Here is a 23,765-nt window from a genome sequence, read left to right as displayed (position 1 = left end):
GATCAAACCCACAACCTAGGTATGTGTCCTGACCAGGAATTGAACCTGCAGCCTTTTGGTGTATGGGATGATGCTCCAACCAACTGAGCCATTTGGCCAGGGCTGTGTGTATCTTTTGATCTGAAGTGGGTCTCTTGTAGACAGCATATGTATGGGTCTTGCGTTTTATCTATTCAGCTACTCTCTGTCTTTTGAGTGGAACATTTAATACACTTACATTTAGAGTGATTTTTGATAGGTACATATTTATTGCCACTATTATTTATATTTATGATGTTCCCTCTAGTTTTTTCTTTATTGTTCTTGAAGTTTCTTCAACATTTGTTTTTTTAAAAAGGAGAGAGAGAGATTGAGAGAAACAGTACTTTGTTGTTCCACTTATTTATGCAGTCATTGGTTGATTCTTGTATGTGCCCTGACCAGGGACTGAATCTGCAACATTGGTGTATCAAGATGATGCTCTAACCAACAGAGCTACCTGGCCAGGGCTTAACATTTCTTATAATACTATTGATGTTTTGTTGGTGATGAACTTCTTTAGCTTTTTCTTGTCTGGGAAGCTCTTTATTTTTTCCTTCAATTTTAAATGATAGCCTTGCTGGGTGGAATAGTGTTGGTTGTATAGGTCCTTGCTTTTTATCATTTTGAATATTTTTGTGCCAATCCTTCTGGCCTGAAATGTTTCAGTGAACAAATCTATAGGAGCTCATTTGTAGGTTCCAACTGTCTTTTTCTTGCTTTTAAGATTCTTTCATTGTCTTTAGCCTTTGCATTTTAATCATGATGTGTCTTGGTGTGGGACTCTTTGGGTTTATCTTTTTGGGACTCTCTGCTTCCTGGACTCTATGTCTATTTCCTTCACCAGGTTAGAAAAGCTTTCCGTCATTATTTCTTCAAATAGGCTCTCAATTCCTTGCTCTCTCTCTTCTCCTGGCACCTCTATGATACAAATATTGTTATGCTTGATATTGTTTCAGAGTTCCCTTAAAGTATTCTCTTTTTAAAAAATTCTTTTGTTTTCGCTGCTCTGATTGGGTGTTTTCTTCCAACTTGTCTTCCAAATCACCAATTCGATCCTCTGCTTCATCTAATTACTGTTGATTTCTTCTGGTATATTTTTCATTTCAGATATTGTATTCTTCATTTATGACTAGTCCTGTTTTAGTGGTTTCTATGTCTTTTTTTTTATGCTGCCGAAGTTCTCACTAAGTTCCTTGAGCACCCTTATAACCATTGTTTTGAATTCCTTATCTGGTAGATTACTTCCTCCATCTTGTTTAGTTCTCTTTCTGAAATTTTGTTCTGTTCCTGCAGTTGGAGCATGCTTCTTTGTTTTCTCATTTTGGCTGCCTCCCTGTATTTTTTCTATGTATTAGTTTTGGCATAGTGCCGGGTACTCCAGGGGTGTCCCTTGTGTGGGTGGTGTGCACCCTCCTGTTCTAGTTGAGTCTTGATTGCTGTTGGTCCATCAGTGGGTAGGACTGACACTCAGGCTGACTGGCTGTGACTACAGTGGATGAGCTGTTGTGTAGGCGCTGACCCCACAAAATGGGATTCATTATAGTGGGGCTCTGTCGCCTGCTGAGTCCACTCTTTGGGTGAATCATTTGTGGAGCTAATTGTATAGTGCTATGGTGTAGTCTGAAGTTGGTCACTTGTTGAATAGTATTATTTTGGGCACTTCTCATTGTGGAGTTGTGGTGAGTCTGGCAGACAGAACAGAGCTGGTCTCCATCTACCCAGAGCCTTCTATAATGTAATGCCCTGTGCAGGGACATGCCAGTTCAGGGGACCCAGGTTCCAGTGCCATATCTGCCACTCACCTTGGGTGTAATCTTAAGCAGGTCATGGGGCTTCTCCAGGCCTGACCAGGGTTTTGGGGTGGTGGATGCATGGGAGGAGTGCTGGCAGCTTGGGCAAAGAAGTTAATCCAGCCCTGTGTGTTTAAAAGCCGCCTGCTGCCCATCTGTTCCAGGCCGGGTCTATTCTATCAGGTACTCATAGAGTCTGCTCCCTTTAGCCCCTGTGCCTTCTTTTTTTCTCACTTAATCGATATGCAATTAAACTGAAATTTTAGTTTAAGAATTTCCAGCAGTGTTGAGACCAGGCTTTCCAAGGGACTGGGAGTAGAGGTTCCTGGGTCCTCCAGATATTAGCTCTTCATCAGCCTGGTCTGCCCCACTCCACCTAGCCTCAAGGCTACCTTCTCCAGCCAGCCAGGCCAGAGTGGGACTCCTATCTTCTACATAGCTTACTGGGGTAGATGGCAGGGCATCTGAAGGGCAAGAGGATCAGAAGGCAAGAGTATACTCACTGGACTCCCAATACTACCCTGGGCCATCGGGGTTCTGGTTACCTTTGCGTGACAGAGGAAACTGGGAGAGTAAGGCCATGGCAAATCTGGACTCAAGCATCACCTGCCCCGTCTGCCCACTTCCTGTCTCCTCCCTCCTTTGAGAGGCCCAGACTAGGGCACCAATGCCACTGGCTGCTGGGTCCTGAGCACTTACTATGTGCATACATTATTCTGACTCTTTTACATGCATTAACCCATTTAATTCTCAAAACAAGTGCAAGAGGGAACTACTAGTACTAATTCCACATGAGCAAACTGAGGCATGGAGCACCCAGTGTCACTAGGTAGTTAATGGTGGAGCTCGGATTTGAACCCAACAGTGCTTACTGCAGATCCCTTAAGCACTAAGGGCCCTGGTATTGGGACATTGCTGTTATGGGACTCCTTGGAAGACATGGACTCCACAACCCCCATTACTAGGAGGCAGCAAAACTTTCAGACCCCTTCTGGGAAGACCCCATACTTGCCACAATGACTCTTTACATGCCCCCTCACAAACACAGAACCAGCTCTCAGCCTGGAAGCTAAAGCCTCTGGGGCTCACACAATCAACACCTTGAGTCCCCAGTCTTCTTGTGCAGAGGCACTGTTTAGGGACATCTGAAACCCTGCCCTTAGACCAACACTGGCCAACAGAAATATACTGAGCCACAGATGCAAGGCACATATGGAATTTTAAGTTTCTAGTAATCACATTTAAAAAAGAAACAGGTGAAATCAATTTTAAATACAGGGCCTGGCACAAATAACACCTTTTTTTTTTTTAGCAGAAAATCCTGTATTACAAAATCATAAACATGCAATTCTGTAACAACAATATCACACTCAAGTACACCATATGACATTTTAGGTGAAATGTTCAAATTAAAACCCATATTATTACCCTACCAACCACACTCAAGCAACTATTACTTCTGCCGGACCCTGTATATTTAACCCAATGTATCTGAAATATCATTTCAACATATAATCAGTATTAAAAATTATTGAGCTATTGTATATTCCTTTCTTGTTTTAACTCTCTGAAATCCAGTGTATAGTTCCCACTTATAGCTCATCTTAATTCAGATGAGTCTCATCTCAATAGCTCAGTGGCCACATGTGGTTGATGACTCCCATTGTGGACAGTGTGGCCTTAGACAGTCACATCCTGTGTTCAGTTAAGATTCTATGAGAAAGGAGAAGATAGGATTCCTGCTTTGGACTCACTCTAACGAGGGGACCCGTGGTAGGAACATCTCAGAGAGGAATGCAAGGTAACAAGTACATCCCCTACCTCATGGATTATCTGAGGAAAGGGAAGAGAGGAGCCAGACCCTGAGAAATTGGACCTGGGGGTCTAGACAGGTAAGGGAAGTTGGGGAGCATTACCAGGCAAGAGAAGCCAGACTCAGACCTAACTCCTTCTTTTGCTTTTCTCCTCCTCCAGCAGCTGCCACTCTGAGACTGGAGGGCCTCTGGAAATGGAGAAGAGAGCTCTGTCTCCCCAGAGGGGTGGACCCAGGTGAGCAGAAAATAGGTGGTCCCCAGAGCCAGGCCCATCTCACTTCCTGCCCCTTCTCCTTTGGCAACCTGGGCTGGTCCTCATTCCTCATGGCAACAATGGTGCTGCCATCATCTCCCTTAGGGAGAACAACCCTACGGCTGGTTCTCCCGTAGAAGAATGGCCCTGTCACTTGAGAAAGCAGAGGCTATGTTTCCCAAACAAATCAACGCTTGGCCTTCAGAATATTGGAAGTTCAAAGCCACACCATAAACATCTGTGGTAACCTGCATGCCCTGACTCTATCGCAGGAAGAAGGGTTACCCAGACACTTACCTCCAAGGTGGGGACTCTGGGACCTTAAGTGCTGGAAATCCTCACACCTTGAACTTTTGGAATTTGTTCTTGGAATCTTTCACTCCCTACCATTACTGTTACAACTTCAGTTATTCTAGTTGCAAAAATGTTCAAAACTAAAGTGTAGAACGTCAGTCCCTTTGAAGTGTCTCATCTGAAGTGCTCTTAACTAAATCGGACTAAGGTGCTTCCTGGCCACCCTTTTCCCCCACTGTCGCTGCTGTGTGCAGAACTTTGTCTGAACTGATTTGCCCTGACCCAGGGCCATCTAGCATTTTCCACGTAGATGAACCAGAGTTGGGACCTATTTCCTTTGCATGTCCTTGACACACACTTTTGTCGATGTCTAAACTCTTGACCCTGTGATCTGGAATGTTCTGGTAAAACTCTGCTGCTGCTTATACCCCAGCTGCCACAGTTGTTTCCCAGGTTTGCTGTTTTCTCCCCTCTTCCATCCCACAACCCCACTGCCCATCCTTTTGGTCTTTGGGCTTGAGTCTTGCTGTGATCCAATTCCTTAAGGCTAGAGGGTTCCTGGGAATTCTCCTTGTCATTCCTGATATCCAGGAATGGCTGCTCCAGAACACCCTAGTAATTGGACATCCTGCCACTTAGCTATTCCAGAGGGAGAGGCCTTGGGAGCAGTGAAGCCTTTCAGTCAGTCCCCAGAAGAAACTAGCAACCCTGGCGCCCACCTCTTCAAGAGAGAAGAGGGCACAGCTGGCAGGACAGCCTCTCTGACCTTCTGTTCCCCACTAACCTAGACTTGTAGATCAAATTCTAGGTCCAAGAAGGAATAGTACACTCTTCCCAACCTATCTGGCAAAATCTGAATAGGAAGTCTTGGGAGCCGTATGGGACCTCAATAACCAGCTGAGATGACCCCAGCCCTTGAATAAACAAGTGGTGAGGACCTCATGAGGCATCAGGGGAGGGTTTGGAGCGACTGGGGCTGCTGAGGCTGGGGAAGAGTCCAGAGGAAGGGACAAGGTGGTTGAGGCCAGGCCTGCTAATCCTGGAGTTTCTGAGCTGGGACATCTGCCTAATGTTGATCCCCACTCCTCACACCCTTGATAAATGTAGTAAACTGATGGCAGACCCAAGGCTAGGATGACCTGGCTGGAGGCATAGGTGTAGAAGAAACTCACACAGGTGGACAGGAGCCGAAGGGGACATATCTGTGCAGGAGGCTGGGTGGCCTAAGTGCCAGCTAAAGGCAGATGGACAGGCTAGATGTACTCCATTTCTCTGGTCCTTTCTGCATGTGGACAGCCTGGGTGAGACTGGTCAGGGAATCCAGGACCAGAGCCTGGACATCACACTGGGACTCTGACCATGAGGGCAGGACTGGGCCTAGGGACAACAGCCAGGACAGCAAGTGTAGGCAGGCAGCAACATCTGGCAAGGCCAAATGGATCTTTTCTAGCCAAAACTCCAGTGGAGATGCTAAAACAGCTTTGGAATCCTGGAAAAGCCTTTCAAAAAGGATGATATCTTTGGAAGCACGAGAATCTTGCTTGGGACATAGGAGGCACTTGACAAGGTCACTCTGAATCCTAATCTTTAGGCTGTAGAAATTAAGTGCAAGTGCACGAGCAGGAGAATGGCCACAATGGGAACCCAGCTGTGACAACGACCAGCTCAGACTAAGCTGGTTTAGTGTGGACCATACTTGTTCTGGGCAGGGCAAGAGGGCCCCAGTCAACCTGGAGATTGAGAGCGTGGCTGCCCAGACCCACCTCTCTTGATTGGACCACAAGACAGCTACACTGGGGCCAAAACAAATGTCCTTCCTAGCGATGTCCCCACAGGACACTCCCCTCTGTGCCTACCTCCCTTCTGGTTGCTGCCAACCTTTAAGGATTGTCTACTGTCCACCTGTGAAGAAAGGGCAAATTGAGATTTTAAAAAAGGCTAAGAAAATATGACAAGAAGCTTGGAGGGGCAGGGGGTGTGACCATTATGGCAATTAAAACTCCTCCTCAGCCTCCTCCCTCAGGTCCTGTAAGCTTCAGACCAAAGCCTTCTCCACCAGGATCTCAGGATCCTCCCTTGGAAGGGGTGGCAAAGGCTATTGTCCCTCTGTTGCAAAGGGGCAACGGGAGGGTTCAGTCCCTGCTTCCTGTCAGCCCTGCCCTGCATGGCACCCCATCTCCCAATTCTTAACCCTCAGTCCACCTTGCCTCTCCAGAGCAGGATGGGAAGAGGGTTGGGAGAGCAGGGTTGGCCAGTGGAGGCATTGCTCAGAGCCATCAGGCCTTCGCACGTCAGTGTTCAGGGAGGTGCGGGGTAGTGCACAGCTGAAACAAGCTCTCCCCTTATAGAGGGGATTCCCAAATTGCAATCACTCAGGTTCCACCCCACAATTTTGTTGAACCTTTATACTATCTGTGTTATTCTCCTAATACATGAGGGACGACCCTCCAAAAAACTGGAATTACCTTTTGGAGGGCAGGCCCCTTGTAGTACAGGCTTCCCCTACTAGGTGAGTGTTCTAGGAACCTATCTGTATCAGTGTATCAGCTGGCATTTTTGTGAGAGGCTGCGTTTGGCTTCAGTGAAATTTTTTGTAGACTCAATGTTTGCCCATTTCATGATGGGTGATTTATGAGTGCACCTGCTCCCACTGCACTGAGTGTTCAGCAATTTTTGACCAAAAACAGCATGACTCCTCTGCCCCACCCTCCCTATTCACTGGATCTCGCCCTGAATGACTTTTTTTGTTTGTTTGTTTCCCCAGATGAAAAAAGTCATCAAAGGGAAATGTTTTGCCAGTGTGGAAGAGGTGAAACAAAAAATGGCAGAAGCACTAAAAGGCATCAAAATCGACAAGTTCAAAATCTGTTTTGAGCAGTGGAAAAAACATCTCGATAGGTGTACTGCATCAAATGGAAGGCACTTTGAAGCTGATTGAAGTTTAAACTTCATATGTGAGAATAAATACACAATTTTTTACAAATAAATTCTGGGGTATTTTGGGTCCACCCTCCTGTATATACATTTTTACCTCACCTGAGGACAGTTTTACACTGCCTTTTTTTTTTTTTTTTTTTTTTTTTTTTTTTTAAGAGAAGGGGAAGAGAGAGAGAAACATGGACACAAGAGAAAAGTATTGATTGTTTGCCTCCTGCATGGGCCTGGACTGGGATCAAACCTGCAACCTTTCGGTTATAGGACAATGGTCCAACCAGCTGACCCACGCTGCCAGAGCATATTCTCCTAATGTTTTTTAAGCCAACCTACCTGTTTAGTTAAGTTAGAGAAGGTCATTAAAAAAAATTTCTGTGAGTAACTTCAGAGGAAATCCAGTCTTATGTTCACAAATAGGAGGTAAATGTAAAACCAAATACAATAAAAAAACAAAACAAAACAAAACAAAACAAAACCACATGCTAAAATATTAACTAGACACGGAAGCCAGGAGTCCTTGAGTCTGAGTCCTGTCATTTGGGGCTTTAGGGGAGGAAGTTTGCAAGAGTTAGAGGTATTGAAGCCACACCACTTCCAACCAGAGACTTTCTCAGTGTTTCAAGAAGCCTTTTGAAAATAATTGAAAGCAGATAACTTTCTTACCAAATGGCAGTTTAACAGCATGATGGCGTAGTCATGTGTGACATAAAACCACCTCCCTACCAGCAATGTTCACTGGTACTTCCGCATTATTTCATGTGGCTCTAACTCATCAAGGTGGTAGCAAGCTGTGTTCTTCCACCGGCCTAACCTCCCCACAGCGGCCAGGCTGATTTGTTAAAACTCAAGTCAGGCTGTGTCTGTCCTTCCGTAGAGTGCAAGCCAGTCCTTACCATGACCATGTGAGTACCATTACTTCTCCACCCGCTTACTTTACCATCTCCCAGACTCTTCACCTCAGCCATACCACCACCCGAGAACACTTGCTATTCCCTCTGCCTCATGTGCTTTTCCCTATATCACCTCCTTCTTTGCCTCCTCCAGATCTCACTCAAATGTCACCTGCTCACTTCCGCCCTCCGTGGCCACCCGAAAATTGCAGGCCTACCACCACCACTGGTGACACTTTCTATTCTCCTTCCCTGATTTATTTTGCTCCTTAGCATTTATTCATATTTAACAGACATATATTTGTTTTTCTGGTTTATTGACTGTGTTCCCACTAAATCCTGTACTTCACAAGTGCATAAAGAACTTTTGTCTGTTTTGTTTACTATTGTGTCCTCAGTTCTTAGAAAGTGCCAAGTTTTTGTCCCTCATCAGCCATTGAAAGCAAGTGTTGTTGTAATTATGCCCATTTGCAGACTGTAAAACTAAAGCCAAGGTTACAAGCCAATAAATAGCAGAGTTAGGACTTGAAGACAAACTTCAAACCTTGTGTTCTTTCCAAAATGGCATTTAGTTCAGGTCCTTCAGGTTATACTTAGAGTGACTAAGGCCCCTACCCATGGTCAATAGACTTAAAGGTAAAACAGGCCTAGAGGAAGGACTACAGCCTCTTGTTCTACATTTGATCCCAGATTCAACATGGAGCTGCCTTCCTGGGCAGCCAGCCTGAGTCTCCTTAGCCCTCCTCAGTCTCTTCCCCCACCACAGCTGCTCCTTCCCATAGGCCTCTCTCTCCCAACTTGTGCCTCACATCCTGCACACCTGGGTCCACCCCCTCGAGGCTTCTGGCCCTTGGAGGGAGTGTTTCTGGCAGACCCCAAGGCCATCTTGTCACAAGGCTAAAAGGCTTCCTTCTGGGAGAAAGTCCTCTTCATTGAAATTGCAAAGGAGAATGGCAGCAATACTCTGAAAGTCATCGTTTCCATGAATCACATCTCATTGCAGCAGCAGGAAGCAGCATCCCTGGGCTGGTAAGGAGAAGGTGTTCCCTTCATCCCAGCCAAATCCTTCTGGGACTGACCTAGCCCTCATTCCGAGCCTCCAGGGCATGGCCAGCAGCCTCATTCACTCAAGGAGCCAGTTCTGAGCATCTTCTTGGGGCCACACTTGTGCCAGCTCCCAGTCCCCGCTGTCCTAGGACTCAGCCTGGTAGGGGGCAGAGGGGGGAACTGGCAGCCTGGTGAGTGCCCCCACCAAGGTTCTGAGGGAAATAGGAAGCTCTGCAGGAAGGAATAAGATCAGAACACAAGCTTTGCCTTTGTGGGATATAAAATGTCTTCTAGTCCCCAGGGACCCAGTTCCAGCTGGCACGCACTGTTGTGCGACTCTCTTGGGCTGGGTGCCCCCAGAAGCAGACACTGAGACGAAGATCTGTGTGTGACTAGTTCATTTGGAAAATGACCTCAGGAAGAACTTGGAGGGGAGAAGGGAAGTGAGATGGAGAAGGAAAGGAAGCCAGTATAGGTAACTGCGGTGGGCAACTGGGATCTAGTTCTCCTGGGGACCTCTTAATGACTAAATAGAACACACCTCAGACTTGTCCTAGGATGGGATGAGGAGCTACAGTATTCTACCCCATGTCCTTGGTTGAGGTGCTCCCAGGAGTGAGAGCTCCTGACATTGCTGGGGTAGCCCATTCATGGTCTGAAGTAGCTCCTGGGCCAAAAAGAATTCTCAGCAAAGACTTGCAAATGTTTGTGTAGGAAGCTGTGAGGTAGGCATGCATGGGGTGAAAGGGATATGGGCAAGACCACATGGCATCCATAACACAGTACACTTTGGAAAGTCATATGACTTCAGAGCCTTAATCTCCTAACTTATAAAATGGGCTCAATACCAACTCCCCTACGGGGTTATTTTGAACTTCGGATGAGATAATAATAGCTCAGTGCCTACCATATAGTAGACACTCCATAAAGATTTGCTTCCTTCTTCGGCAACATTGTTCACTGTCCATAGGTCATTCCTGAGCTTAGGGTACTTCATGAACTGCCTTAGATGCAGTCCCTATGAGAGACTCAGGCCCATGAACAGAGGCAAGAGTGGTTATTTTTCACAAAGCCAAAGCCATTCTGATGGCCATCTGGCCATAGCCAAGGACATTATGAGGGCTGACAGCCATAGGAGGTGCAGGCCCTCCTCTTTCTTTCTGCCATTAGCCTGGCATCACTGGGCATACATGAGCGGAGAGGCATCAAGGCATTGCCCTAGGATCCTGGGGCCTACATAGAGCAGGCCCTGCCCCCTTCTCATCCTGGACCCTGATTGTCAGGGAAGACACAGTGTTAGGGCCCAGAAGGCCAAACAGGAGGGTGATAGGTATGCAGGACACTGAGCAATCCTGGACTCTGACCTCACAAGAAGCTGAGGGGATCTGTGCAGAGTCAGTGTCTCCTTACCCTGGGCGGCTGACTGTGAAGGAGAGGAGAGGCTCCATGTAGTGGGAGTGTCCCTGAACTCCTTGTGGCCCTATTTCCCTTTCCTTCCACAGCCTCCCCTTCCCCATCAGCCTGGGGGAGGGCAGAGACTCTAGACTTCTGACCCTGGGGACCTGAGGAGAGGGTCAGACTAAGCAGCTTCCCAGCCCTGCCCTCAAGACTGCTCTGCCAGCCAGACATGGAGGCTCAGATGTCATCTGGAAGGAGGAGAAGGACCGGTTTTGGTGAATGTCAGAGGGATAAGTAGCTTCCTGTGTTTTGGCCAGCAGAAGCAGGGACAGAGCTGGAGAAGGGAGGGAAAGGGGGTTATCCTCTGTCACTGCTCTATTCGTATCAAAGATGAACCCCAGTAACTATTCCAGTAACCTCAATGTGGCCAGTGTTACTACTCCATTTTGTAGATGGGAAAATGAATCAGACCTAGGCTGTGTCTTCCCTTGTTGCATTCAAAATTCTCCTCCTTGCAGTGGGGCAGTGGGCACCAGTGGGTAATGTCTTCCAGACCATTGATGCAGGATTTCTGGCAGCCTGGGGCATCCGTGGAGCAGAATCTACACAACACCTACCATAGCAGTGACAGTTCCTGCCACATGCATAGCTGCTCTGACCCCCCTGTTCAGAAAACCCTGGCCTCTCCCTAATTTGAATGGCCAGCTGAATGTCTCTCTCCTACTGTGTCCCCATGGCCAGCTTCCACCTACTTTCCAGAATGAGCAAGCTCAATACATTGGGCAGGTGCACAGAACTTTCCTACCCACTTTAGGGCACGTTTGTGTGCTGAAGGTCTCCCACATGCCGTGCCCAGCCACAGAGGGAGCCTCCGTGGGGCAGTGTGGGGAAAGAGGGGCCTAAGAGCAGACAGCTAGGCTAAAGCCAGGGAATGACCCTGCTTCTCTTTCCACTCTTACCCATAGTAAGAGAGTGGTCAGCATCATTCCTAAACTCAAGTAAGGGGTTTTTACCCTGAACCCTGCACTTTAGAGGCTCTTCTTATCCTTGGACTTTCTGTCGTGAGGGGCTTCTTTCTAGGCCAACCCTTATAAGGGGACGCTGTGCCAGCAATGTCCACACTCAAGGCCTGAGGGGTGTCCAAGGGGCTGTATGCGGGGGGTAGGGTGTGGACAGAGTTTGACTTTGCAGGCAGGGTATCTGTCCCCATGTATGTGAGCAAGGGCCTTTTCAGGGTAGGACAGCGCCAGGGACAGAGCGAGAGGGAAGGGGCAGGCCAGGTCCTAGGTCTAGATTCTAGGGGCCAGCTCTGCCCAAGAATTCTAGACTTAAATCCAATCTCTCAGGTTGCTGTTTTATTTAACCATTTGTTAGCTTGATTTATACTTAAAATATTTAGATGTATGGTATGTGGGATCCCCCTTACACCATTGCCCCAGGCCCCACAAATGTTGGGGGTGGACCACAGAGGGGGCTGGGGCATTAGGTTCAATTCTTTATGCTCTGAGATGGCGTCTGTCAGCAGTGTGCAGCAAAGAATCTCCTCTACCAGGTGACATGACTACTGACACAGATGTGACTAGACATCAGACTATGGAGTCTCCTGGCTGGTAGGGATTTGTGTTCAGCAGTCAAGGGCCCATTATACAGAAGGCAAAATTGAGTCCTAGAGGGTGCCAGGGACTCAACACTATACACAAACTCTGTATGCATGCATGCCTGTGTGCAAGTGCAGGGTGCTGTATGCATTGGGATGGTGCTTGCACACAGGATGGGGTGCACACGGGGTGGATATTGGTGGGTTGATGGGGTTTTCCTTCTTCACCTTTTTTCTGCACTAGGGAAGATCCATCATTTCCTTTTCCTGTAATGATGTTGCCCTGAATCAAATTTTTATTGGATTCCACAAAATTATTTCATATATAACATTCTCTGGGGGACCCTACTGAAGTGGGTAATGGCACAGGATGGTGGGGAATTAGGGGTTGGGGGATAATATGGGAAGAGAGAGTGCCAAGTAGATTTAGAAAGAGTTTCAGTCAGAAAGTATTTCATGTGCTGAGGGAATGACAGGCAGGAGGGACAAGGGGGAAGAGAGGAGAGGCAAAGCTGGGCCTCTGAAGTCACCTCTTGGGAAGCTGCAAGTGGGACATTGATGTGGGCCAGTCACAGGGGGCAGGGAGTGTTGTCAGATGGTTTGGGACCATGAAGGGGCCTTGTAGGGGCTAGAGAGGATGGGTCCACAGGCTCCTGGAACAGAGGACGGGTGCTCATATATCCCCTCCCTGCTCCCTTCTCAGCCCAAGACCTTGGCCCGTTGCTGCCAGGATCCCAGTGTCAAAGCCAAATGAGCCTCTATATGAAATAGCCCACAGCAGGCCTGAGGCAGACCCTCCCTGCTGTAGCAGCTACAATGAGTGTACCTGTGGGACCTAGGGTCCAACTGGCCTGGCTTGGTTACTCTCTGGTCAAGTGACATTGGGGAAGTTATTTAACCTCTTGTGCCTCAGTTTTCTCACTGTATGAGGAGTGTTGGGAGGATTCAAGGAGATGACGAATGCAAAGGGCTGGCACAGGTGGATGCGAACACATGGCAGCTAGCTTCCATTTTTATCACTCTTGTAATTTATGCATTCTTTTAAAAAAATATCACAAACAGGCCTTTTTATTTGTCACCATTAAATGTCTGAATTTTGAAAAGATTCTTGAACTCATATCCAAGCTGATATGATACAGCTCATAGCCATCAGCTCGTTCAACTTTAGCACCTGTCTCAACCACAGTAGCTTTTCCAGAAATGTTACCTTCACCATGCAGATCCTTGTCTGTAAAGTGGGTATGACAACAGTCCTGCAGGGACCCTGTTGAGGAGACAATGGTTAATGAAGCCCCTGACAGGAACCCTGCAACCCAGAGGTGAGGTGATTGTTCCTCTTCTTTCTCCAGCTGAGCCCTACTCTGCCCCAAGCATGCTCTGTGTCCTGTGCAGCAGGAAGCCCTCTCCTAGCTCCACTTCATCCCACCCTCTTCCCTCCACCCCTTCCAGCTAAAATATTCCACAGGTGGTTGGCATGGGCTGGGTCCCTCCGGCCTCAGTAGCTGCTCTGCACCCACATCAAGGCTCAGCTAAGGCCGACTCTCCACCCCTAAGGACCCACCTTCCTCCTCCACCTTCCACACACATTCAGTCTGCCCAGGTCTTCCAGGGCTGCAGCCTCCCCCTTCCCTGCTCTTCCCTGGCAGTGAGGACAGGGCTCTGGCTTAGAGGACGCTTTCTCAAGCCCTATCTTCTATAATCTTATTTGATCCTCCCCATACTTCTGGCAGCATGGGTGATATTCTTCCCATTGTACAGGTGGTAGGACTGAGGTACGCAGAGAGGAAGGGACACAGTACAATACAAAAACCCAAGTCTTCAATGTTCAAATCCCACTGCTATTTGCTGGTTGTATCCCCTGAGCAAGTAGGTGAACTGCTCTGGGTCTCAGGATCCTCATTTTTAAAACAAGGAGGAAATTGATGATGATAATCATAACTATTCATAGCTTGTTGAGGATTCAATAAGTAAAAGCACTTGGTCCATCACCTCACTCATCACGAGTGTTTGGTAAGTGTTAGCCCTTCCCTAGGGCAGAGTCCCCATGAGTAGGAGCCCAGGCTCTGCCATACCCCAGCAAAGTTGGCAGGATCTTCCCCTTTGCTCAGCATAGACTGTGGGCAGGGCTGGCCACTCCAGGCCTGAGCTATAGCCTTCATCCTGGCCCAGGCAGCACAGGGACAAGAGTGTGGAGGAAAAGTGCTGAGCATGTTTGAGATGGAAGGGCAGACTTAGCAGTCCTGGCACTGGGATGGAGCGGAAAGCTACAGGTGATGAGGGATCATGTTAAATTGGAGGCTTCTGTCTATAATTACTCTCTTCCTCTCAGCCTCCTTAGCTTTAAAGGGCTAGTGCTCACTCAACATTCATTGGAAGGAAATCCTGCCTACCTCCCAGCAGAACTAAATGACAGTACCTGCTGTTCCTTACCTGATGGCCATTGTGGTCCCTTTGCCCAATGCTCATTGTCTTTGTTTTTCAGCAGCCAGGTAGCTCAGGGTTCTGGAATCACTGGTGTCATGGCTTCCTCACCAATTGCCCAGGTATCAGTGGCGCTGGGTTCAAATCCTACCCAAGTCCTCTCTTAGCTCATGATCGGAAAGAAATTCAGAGTATGAGGTGTATTCTCTGTGCTCCCAATCCATAGTCTCAGCCAGTCCTAACAAGCCTCCTCTTCCCAATCTCTAGCTCCTTGCACTTTGGGTAGGCATCTACATCCACAGAGAGAGCTGAGTGTCCAGCTGGAGTCAGCCTACCCAGTACCCTCACCTCCTTGTTTTCTGGGAAGGGTCCCTGATTTCCCCCCGAAGAACCTCCCCCTTGTAATGCAGCCATCTCTTCTTCAGTCCTAGGTGGCATGTGACCTGATCCTGACCAATGAGAGGGACACATGCTTCTAATCACCGTGAATGGTTCAGATTGGGGCACTTGATCCAAGCTAAGCCAATAAGGCCGCATTGCAGACCTAAGTCTGGAACTGGTGGGAAGAAGCTCTGATTTTCCTGGACTTAGAAGTGATAGAATGTAACACTGGAGCTTCCAGGGGCCGTGAGAGCAAGGGAGTCAATTTAAGCTAACACCAAGAAAAGCAGAGCAGAGAGTGTTCTCATAATAGCATCCGAGTCTCCAGATCCAACTGAAGTCCATATACCCTTGGATTTCTCAATTACATTAGCTAATCAATCCTCTCTCTCTTTTTTCATTTGCTTAAGCCAATGGCAGTTGAGTTAGTGTCATTTGTACCCAAAAGGAACTTATCTCACCCAAGAATAAAACTGTTGAGAGGGGCGAGACAAAGCCCTGTGACACAGCTGTAGGGCCATTTATCTGGACTAATAGTAATCTATGAATCAGTCCCCTTGGGGACAGCTGTTTGATTAGTCATTCATAGTTCATCTCCTGTCCTTGAGCCTTGGGGACCATCCAGGCCTCACCAGCACCAGGTGCAAAGCCTCGCAGGAACCCAGATAGAAACTGTACCCAAGTGCCCTGTCGAGTAAAAGAATTCAGTCACTTTGACTTGACTCATTCTTATTGAATGGCCTAGAGCTTTCTCAGGATCCTCAAACCTCCTTTATGAAGGCCTGTTGGACGGATGAACCAGGACCAATGTCAAGCTAACAAGCAAGTACACTCAGCAGCTGCAAGAGGGCTCTCTCTGGGGACTCAAGCAAGCCTGGGAGGTCAATTTTTTAGCTCTGGAAAGATCGGCAGAGGCAGCAGGATCTAACAGGCCAGACTCAGAGAAAAGGGAAGCAGGAGGGGGAGTGGGCAGGAGAAGAAAGCACCACTCCAAAGCTCATAAAATTGCAGCAAATTGAACTGCCCAAGATGAGCACTGGCTGCTTCCTAAATTATGCAGATTTGTGCAAATTTTATGCAAACTATTCACAGAAAGGTGTTAGGGGGCACTTGCTGACAGCCTGGCTCTGGAGCCTTCTTGTCCGTCAGCCTCAGCCTCCTTCAGGTAATGGAGGATCTGTCACCCACTGGGCAGCAAGAAGGGAGGGACAAAGTCTGCCTTATCCCACCATCCTGCCACCCTTCTCTCTGGGAGGACCTTCCCCAAGGCCAGGCCCTCTAGTCAACCCTCCACACCTGGCTTCTGCCCTGGACTGCCAGCTCAGAGACAGCCACTGAGAGCTGGTCCTTTCTGGTTACCTGGTCCACCTGCCCCCTTCCCATGATACAGATGAAGAAATAAAGGCCAGGCCAGGAAAGAAACCTGCTCTGTCTCTTGAGAAGCTGTCGATTCCCCCGGGCTGGTCTACCCACTCAACACCTTCCAAAAGAATTGACCTTCTGCACGTTCAAAGTAGGTGGCCATCCATTCACTTCCTTCCTACCCTCAGGCCCCAAATATTGTTCCTAATCATCACTGTACCTAGCTTCCACCATTTATGCTCTTGGTCTCTGGCTTGGGATTAGTTAGCACTGAATTTGGGGCTAAAAGTCTGCAAAATTTGATCAAAGTTTGGCAGGGGTGCTGGAGCCTGGGACTAGATATTCCAGTTGCTTATAAATCTGTACTGGATCCTGGTACTCAGCGTAATAGAGTCTCCTTTGTGACTGCCACCTGGACTGACTCATCACCTCCATCTTCTTATATTCTTCTCATCCTCTGATCACATTGATGAAAATACCACACACACAAAAATATTACTCATCTTTGTTGAGTAGTTGCTTTGGGCCAGGCACCATTATAAACAATTGGAATTCTTACCACAGCTCTCTGGGTTAGAATCTATTATTATTCCTATTTCATAGACAAGGGGACTGTGGCAGAGAGAGGCAAAGTCAGCTGTTAATGGTCGCCCATCCAATAAGTGATAATAAGGGGGGAGTGTTACACAGGAGTGTCTGGCACCGGAGCATATGCTTAGGAGACGTGCTCAGTGCAGTCTCATGCCGTCTCCTTCAGGAGGCCTGTTCTGACTATAAATCATCTGCCAATGTCAGGGCCTCATTCATTGATGGGTCCAGACCTCAGGGCTGCTTCCTTCCCTGAACTCTGTAGCACCCGACTCCAAACCCTGTGGCTTTGTCTAGATTTTGTCCACCAGGCCTGGCAAAAACTTTTTGAAGACAAGGTGGGACTCCTTTGTCTATCCCTCATTGGAATACTTCTCCAGTGTGGATCAGCACAGTCTTGGGCCCCTCTATCACCAGGGCAGCAGAGGTGTTCAGCACTCTACACGGAACCCCAGCTCTCCACAGTAGATGCTTTCTTCCTGCCAGGTTCCACTAGAGGAAAAAAGAGAGAGTGTTCTGTCCTTGTATTACTCTTCACTTCTTTCAGCACCTCCTGCTCCCCAAGGTAGGAGCCAGCTCTCCAATTCTTTGTCCCCTGGAGCCCCTGGACAAAGAGAGCACTCCTCAGCTCTGAGAGCTGTCCTCAGCACCCCTAGCTTGGCCTCCCAGAATGCCCTGCTCTCTCTTAGGACTGGAAGGGGAGTCCAACTGGAGGTGTTGAGAGGACTCAAGCAGGTTCAGGTCCTGCCCCAAAATGCAGATTGGATGCTAGGTCAGGCTGGGGCCCCACCTTTCTTCCCCTGTACCAGGAACCCTCTGGAGGTGGTGCTTTAGTCCACAGAGGTGGACCTTTTCTGAGATAGCAGATGCTTTTGAGAATCTTAATAAAGTTCTAATCCTTCCCTAACACAGAGGGCCTTGAAGAGAGAAGCAAGGAAGGCTGTGGCTTCGCATACCTAGCCAGTTGGGTGCTGGATATTCTGCTTGCCCTTTGACCCCAAAATGGGTCTCAGTCCACTAGTCCAGGCATACCTGAGCCCTGTCCGACTCTCTGAATGCCTGTCTAAACTCCAGGGTCTGCTTCTCATTTAACCAGGTGACCACAAGATGGGATGAGTTCAGGCTAGCCCACTGTGACCCCTGTTCTCCTGGGTGAGGCTTCTAGTCCATCTGTCACCACTGACCCCTTACTTGACAGCTTCATGGTGATAGGAGGCTGTGGGGTTCCAAATCTGGCATCATCAGACAAGGAGACCAAAGGGCCAAAGAGAGGCAACAAAGGAAGATGGAAGGATTTGGACTGTGCAATCAGGCAGAGTGACTATGTGACCCGGGGCAAGCTATCTCACCTGAGCTGCAGTAGCTATGATCAGAATCATTGCTCCCATGCAGGATTGAAATAAAATTGTGTCCAAATCCCCCAGCACAGCACCTGGCACACAGTAATCACTCAGAGAAAGTGGGCACTCAACTCTTACCCTGGCTTATGACCTTGAATGGTACACTGATCAAATCCCAGTCAAGCCCCTCTCTGACTATTCTGGTTTGCAGCAACCAGTAACATCTCCATTCCCAGCCTCCACTCACAGAGACTCCACATTTCCCCCTCTGGAGAGAGGGGGTAGTGGGAGACATGGTGTGATATTGTTAGCATAGGTAGCTAGATATTAATAAAAGGAACGAAGCAAAGGAAATCAGACATTAAACTTAATAAACTAGAGAGCTGAGTAGGACAATAAGCCCGGTTCACTAGGAAGCTGCAACATTCCTTAGCTCCCCAGGGGACCGCTGCATCCTAGGCTTTAGGGACCTAATCCCCGAAGCAAGCAAGAAGGATCATTACAGGTCATTAGCCAGATTAAGGAGGAGGGAGTAAAAATAGCAGGAGAAATTCCTCTGCTGGTAGCATGTGCAGTAGCAGCCAAGATGGTGACCGTAAGGGGGAGGCGTTGAATCGGGGGGGGGGGAATGGATTGGTTAAGGGGAGGGCCCAGCACAAACTGGAGAAGGACTGGGAAGTTGATTGCTTAGTTTGAAAGAGCACCTGGTCCTCCCCAAGCCTGAGATAATATAACCAGAGCCTAACAAAGGCAAGTTCTTTCTCTTTGGCTTGGTAACACGTGTTTGCCTGTTTGCTCTCTCTCTTTAGCAGCCATGTGGCTCTAGCAGCTGTGCAGGTTCCAAGTGAGAACCTGGGTACTGTGTATGGCAATGCAGCGCTGGCTGGAGGGCAGCCGGAAACAGAAGCTAAGCTAGTCAGATGGTAACAGAGACTGAACTGAACTAAGAACCAATGGCACAGAATTTCTGGACCCTGCCCCTATTTCTGGGCTTAATGAGGATAAGGCTGGACTTCTTCCACACTGGGATGGACAGAAATGAAACACCAGGAAGCTGGGGGCAATATTTCTCTCTCAACAAACCTTACCTTACTACATGTGGGTCCCCAGAAATGTCTTTCTTGTGACACCATGAAGGGACCACCGGCCGCAATATGAAGGGCGGCATTATTAACTCTGCCATGCCACCTCACTGCCTGAAATGCCACCATACATACGTCCACCCTTGGGCTCAGCATTCTGCTTCTCCTATAGGAGAAAGCATGCCTTCAGCCTTCCTCCTCAGATCCATTGTGGATCAAACACTTTCCTTTGACCAGGTGCGCCCTGGGCACCTGGGGACTGCGGGGAGGTTTGAGCTAGGCCAGGAGAGCAGGATCATCAGGGATGTTTCAGCATTGCTATAACAGCAAAAACCTGGAGACAACCAGAATGCCCATCGAGAGGGGGATTGTTAAGGGCATTAAGGCCCAACCTTTGTAAGAAATACCTGGATGCAGTTAAAAGGAGTAAGGTAGTATAGAAAGAAGTTAGAAAAAACTCCTGGCGAGTGGAATGAGGAGGTAGAAGTGAACACCACAGGCCTACAAGCCTCTAGGTCCTCTCACCAGAGCCCCCACCTTCGCCATGATCAAAAGGAAACAGTTTATGGCAGGAAATCCCTCTGGTGATCGCAGAAGTCAACAAGGACTGGCTAAAATCAGATCAATCCAAGATGGAGGAAAAATTGACCAGAGACCGACCCCAAAACTTACTATACCATCATAATGAAAACGGACACCACAAGTAGAAGTGGGGCTGTGCAGGGACGAGCACCATGACACTTTCAGAGCAGACCATATTAGGAACCAGAGAGCAGAGACAGAATTTGGTGCTACAAAGTTTAGTAACAACCTATCCTTGAAAACACAGAAAATCCCAAGAACTGACTGGCCCAGCATGAAACTCACTAGTCAGTTTGCCTGCATCCGCTTGGAAGTGTACTTTCGCTTCTTTCACAGCAGTGCCCAGTGAGACTTGTAGCCATTGGAGCAGCAGGCAGCTCAACCCCTGATCCTGTTTCCAGGAATGCACATCCTGGCCCCTTCCTTCCTGTACCTGAATAAAACTAACTTTCACTCTTACTTCATCTCATTCTTGAATCCTTCTCTGAGCAAGTCAAGAGCCTAGAGGTCCTGGACTGTGCCCGGGAGACCCAACCCCGTGCATGGTACCAGTCCAGTGACAAAAAGACCCCCTGAGCTTAGGGGAAAAAGTTGTTTCCAGAATAAGCTATATCTAGTAGGATCCAGCTCATGTTATTGTCTATGTACCTGTAGATATTTAGTGTGTAAATGTAATGTGTGGGGGAAAGTCTGCAAGCTACATACCAAACTTAACAATGATGAACAGTGAACAGTGCTTGGTAGAGAAAAGAAATCTTCTGCGTGATAGCTGGTATATTGTTCAAGTTTTGTGGTAAAAATGTAGTCCTGTATTTATATTACTTGAATGTATATGTTTAAACATTTTTAAGATCATAAAACCATAAAATTAAATACATACACACATATATATTTCAAAAAGCTAGAAGGGGTCAGGAGCCCTGCTCCCAGCTCCCCTGGGGCCAGGTGGACCCCTGCCTGGCTCCATCCTGGCTGCACACATAACCACTCCACCCCAGCTGTCCCAGCTCCCCTCACCCCGCCCCATGACAGCCAAGCTCAATAGCTCTCTGTGCTGCCCTTGGTTCTGACCTCAGGGTTGTAGAAATGTCAACTCTGTTTTCACAACTTCCCATCAGCCATGCTCTTACTGCTGATCAGACTGGGACCCCAGCGGCTTTGTAATAGCTGCTCCCACCCTGGTCCCACCCAGTGCCCACATGAAGAAGCCATCAAGCAGTAGCAAGTTCACATGAGGACCAGAGGTCCTGACCCCATTTGTCCCATGGAATCAACCATTTCCAGGATAACAGAGCCTTGATTCTGCTGCAATATGATGAAGAAAGAGCCCAAACCCAAGTCTTTTCCTGTGTCTGGGTTTACTGGAGGTGGCAGGCTGGAAGGGAGAAAGAGAAGACCTGACCCTGCATTTAAAATCTTCAGCCTTGGAGGGTCCTCTTGAGCCTTGGGCAGCAGTGGACCTCATTGACAGCTCAAGTTCTCATTTTTCAGATCAGGTAACAGGATCAGGGAGGGAATGGACTTGTTCAACGCCCTCATTGAGCCTTCTGAGTCTTCGGAGCACTCCTGCCCAGCCTGAGGCTCAGTCTCTGTGTCCTCCTCCACCAGCCCTCAAGGCAGAGCTGCTGAGAGCTGCTGGCAAGAAGCTGACATGGCAGCAGCAGCCAGGCCCACAGGTCCCAGCACAATAGGAATACTGACTTTCTGGCTAATTAAGCCAGATTCTGTGGAAGCTACAACTCCAGACTGAGAAAATCCATCAGTTTCAAACATTGAAAGCACCTGACTGGTCATCATTGTGTTCATCATAGTTGCAGCTCTGGGCTTGAGGTGGGGCAGGAGAGACAGCCTGGACCATGCTGTACCACAAAAGCCACTCCCCCCCCCCAATTTTTTTTCATCCATTCAGAAGCTGCTCATTTGTATGTGCAGATGAAACCCTGAAAGAACACACAGGAAACTAAAAACAGGCCTCACAGAGTGCAGAGCAGGAAGAGAGATTTTTAGTCTATACCATTTTTTTGATATCTGAAACATGTGAAGGTAGGACATTCTCACAATAGCATATAAAAATTTGAAGCTGTTCTTGGAGCCACTGTCTCTCGAGTCCTATAAGGTGCAATAGAGAAGATGGAAAGGTGGAAAGGTGGGCCCTTCCTGGGACCACTAGCCAAGGTCAGAAGAGCTAGCTGTCTGCAGCAGCTTCTGTGACAGGTCTCAGCTTCAGATTGCTTTGCATCTGTCTCTGTGGGCCCTCGTGCTTGGGAAGACACAGAGTTCAGTGCATATGCTGTTGTTAAGCAAACCTACATGTTTTAGGGAGAGGCACTCCACACTGCAGTCATGGAGCAATGCAGGGTTGTGTGAGTGCATTCATGGCAGGTAGGGTCCTAGGAATGCTTCTGGATTTCCTGCCTGCACCCATGCCACTACGCTGGTCTTCAGTGGCCAATGGCTACTTGCCTTAGCCTCATCTATGCAAAAAAGCATTAGAGCTGGACAGGCCCTCAGGGTATATCCAGTCTGCCCCCACCCAGTTTTATGGATGAGCAAACTGAGGGCCTGAGGGAGAGAGCTGACCAGCATCAAAGGACATGTCAGTGGTAGGGCTGGACCTGGAACTTAGACACTTTGTTGTGTGTAAGTCAAATTTCATCCAACAATCTATGGCAAGGCCTCCCTTAGCCAGATGTTCTTGGTTATGAGAAGGTCACTTGATCTGCAGCCTCTCTTTCCCAGAGTTCCGCCAAGAGTCAAGGAGGCAGGAACCAAACCCTGTCCACCTACGGATGCACACAGCTCCCTCAGCCTCAGGCCAGTGTGGACATTTGGCTCAGAGTACAAGCAGTCTTGGGACCGTCAGGCCTCTATCCCCAGCATAGCCCACCAGCCTGACAGACAAGGGGCAGCCCACACCTCTTCCAGGACAGCTGGTTGTCAGTCTGAGACTTCCAGAGGAGGCCTGTGGCCCAACCCCAGGACGGTGAGTGCAATTCCAGCTGCAGGAGCCTGAGGACAGAAGAGCCCTGCCATGGAAAGAGGGAAGATGGTTGGGAACGGGCTGGGGAAGGAGACTGAGTTGGTCCTTAGGAGGCTGCTATATACACTGCAGCTGTGGGTCCAGCCCTACCTTTCATGCTCTTGTACCTGCACATGCACACTCATGTGCACAAACATGTTCGAGCCCATGCAACACAATGAGCACATGCATGCATGTCCGTGCATACTTTGCACTCATCTACACACAGGAACATAAGTGCACATGAGCAAACATGTCCCCCACACAGATGGACAAGCAGTGGAGCACAGTGGACCTGGGGGCTAGAAAGGCCTGGAGTTAGGCCAAGGGTTATCTGGGGCCCAATTGGCCTGGCAGGACCTTCAATCAGCACCTCAAGAACCTCCGTTCAGAGGTTCTTGAGTCCTCAAAAAGGGAGCCTGGAGAACAGGCAGAGTCTCTTGCCTCTTGGCCCAAGGTCACCCCCTACCCTGGTTCTTAAGAGGGGAGGGCAAGGGAGGGGCATGGCATCCTTGCCTCCAGCACAGTTCAAATGCTCACATTTTCTTGCACTCCAGGCTGTAGCATGTAGGCTGAGCTGGAAATTGTTCTGTGCTAATTAGTTTCTGCAGCCCAGGCTTGCTGCCCCAGCTCAACACCCCACCTACCTTCTGTCTCTTCTGTCCTCCCCACCCACTCCACTATTTCTTCTCCTTTTCCTCCCTTCCTGCTTTCACTGCTGTCAACTTTCAGCTCTCCCATCTCTGGGGTGAGCTCCATGGCTTCCCCTGGGTTCCCATCTGTGATGTGGAGCACCCCCAACCCACTCCCAGACCACAGACATTTGGCTTTGAGCAGGTCCCAAGGGTGGTATGGGGGTTGGAGGACTGCCTCTGATGCAACAGAGCTGATGTTCGATAATTCTCATAGTTTAATCCTCTCAACAAATTGTGGCTGGTATCTTCATTCCTAT

The sequence above is a fragment of the Pteronotus mesoamericanus genome, unplaced genomic scaffold (genome assembly GCF_021234165.1).
Source record: "Pteronotus mesoamericanus isolate MK-2021 breed Mesoamerican mustached bat unplaced genomic scaffold, CSHL_Meso_final scaffold_31, whole genome shotgun sequence".
NCBI classification, from domain to species: domain Eukaryota; kingdom Metazoa; phylum Chordata; class Mammalia; order Chiroptera; family Mormoopidae; genus Pteronotus; species Pteronotus mesoamericanus.
The sequence above is the reverse complement of the archived record's forward strand: the minus strand, read 5'-3'. Positions refer to the sequence as shown.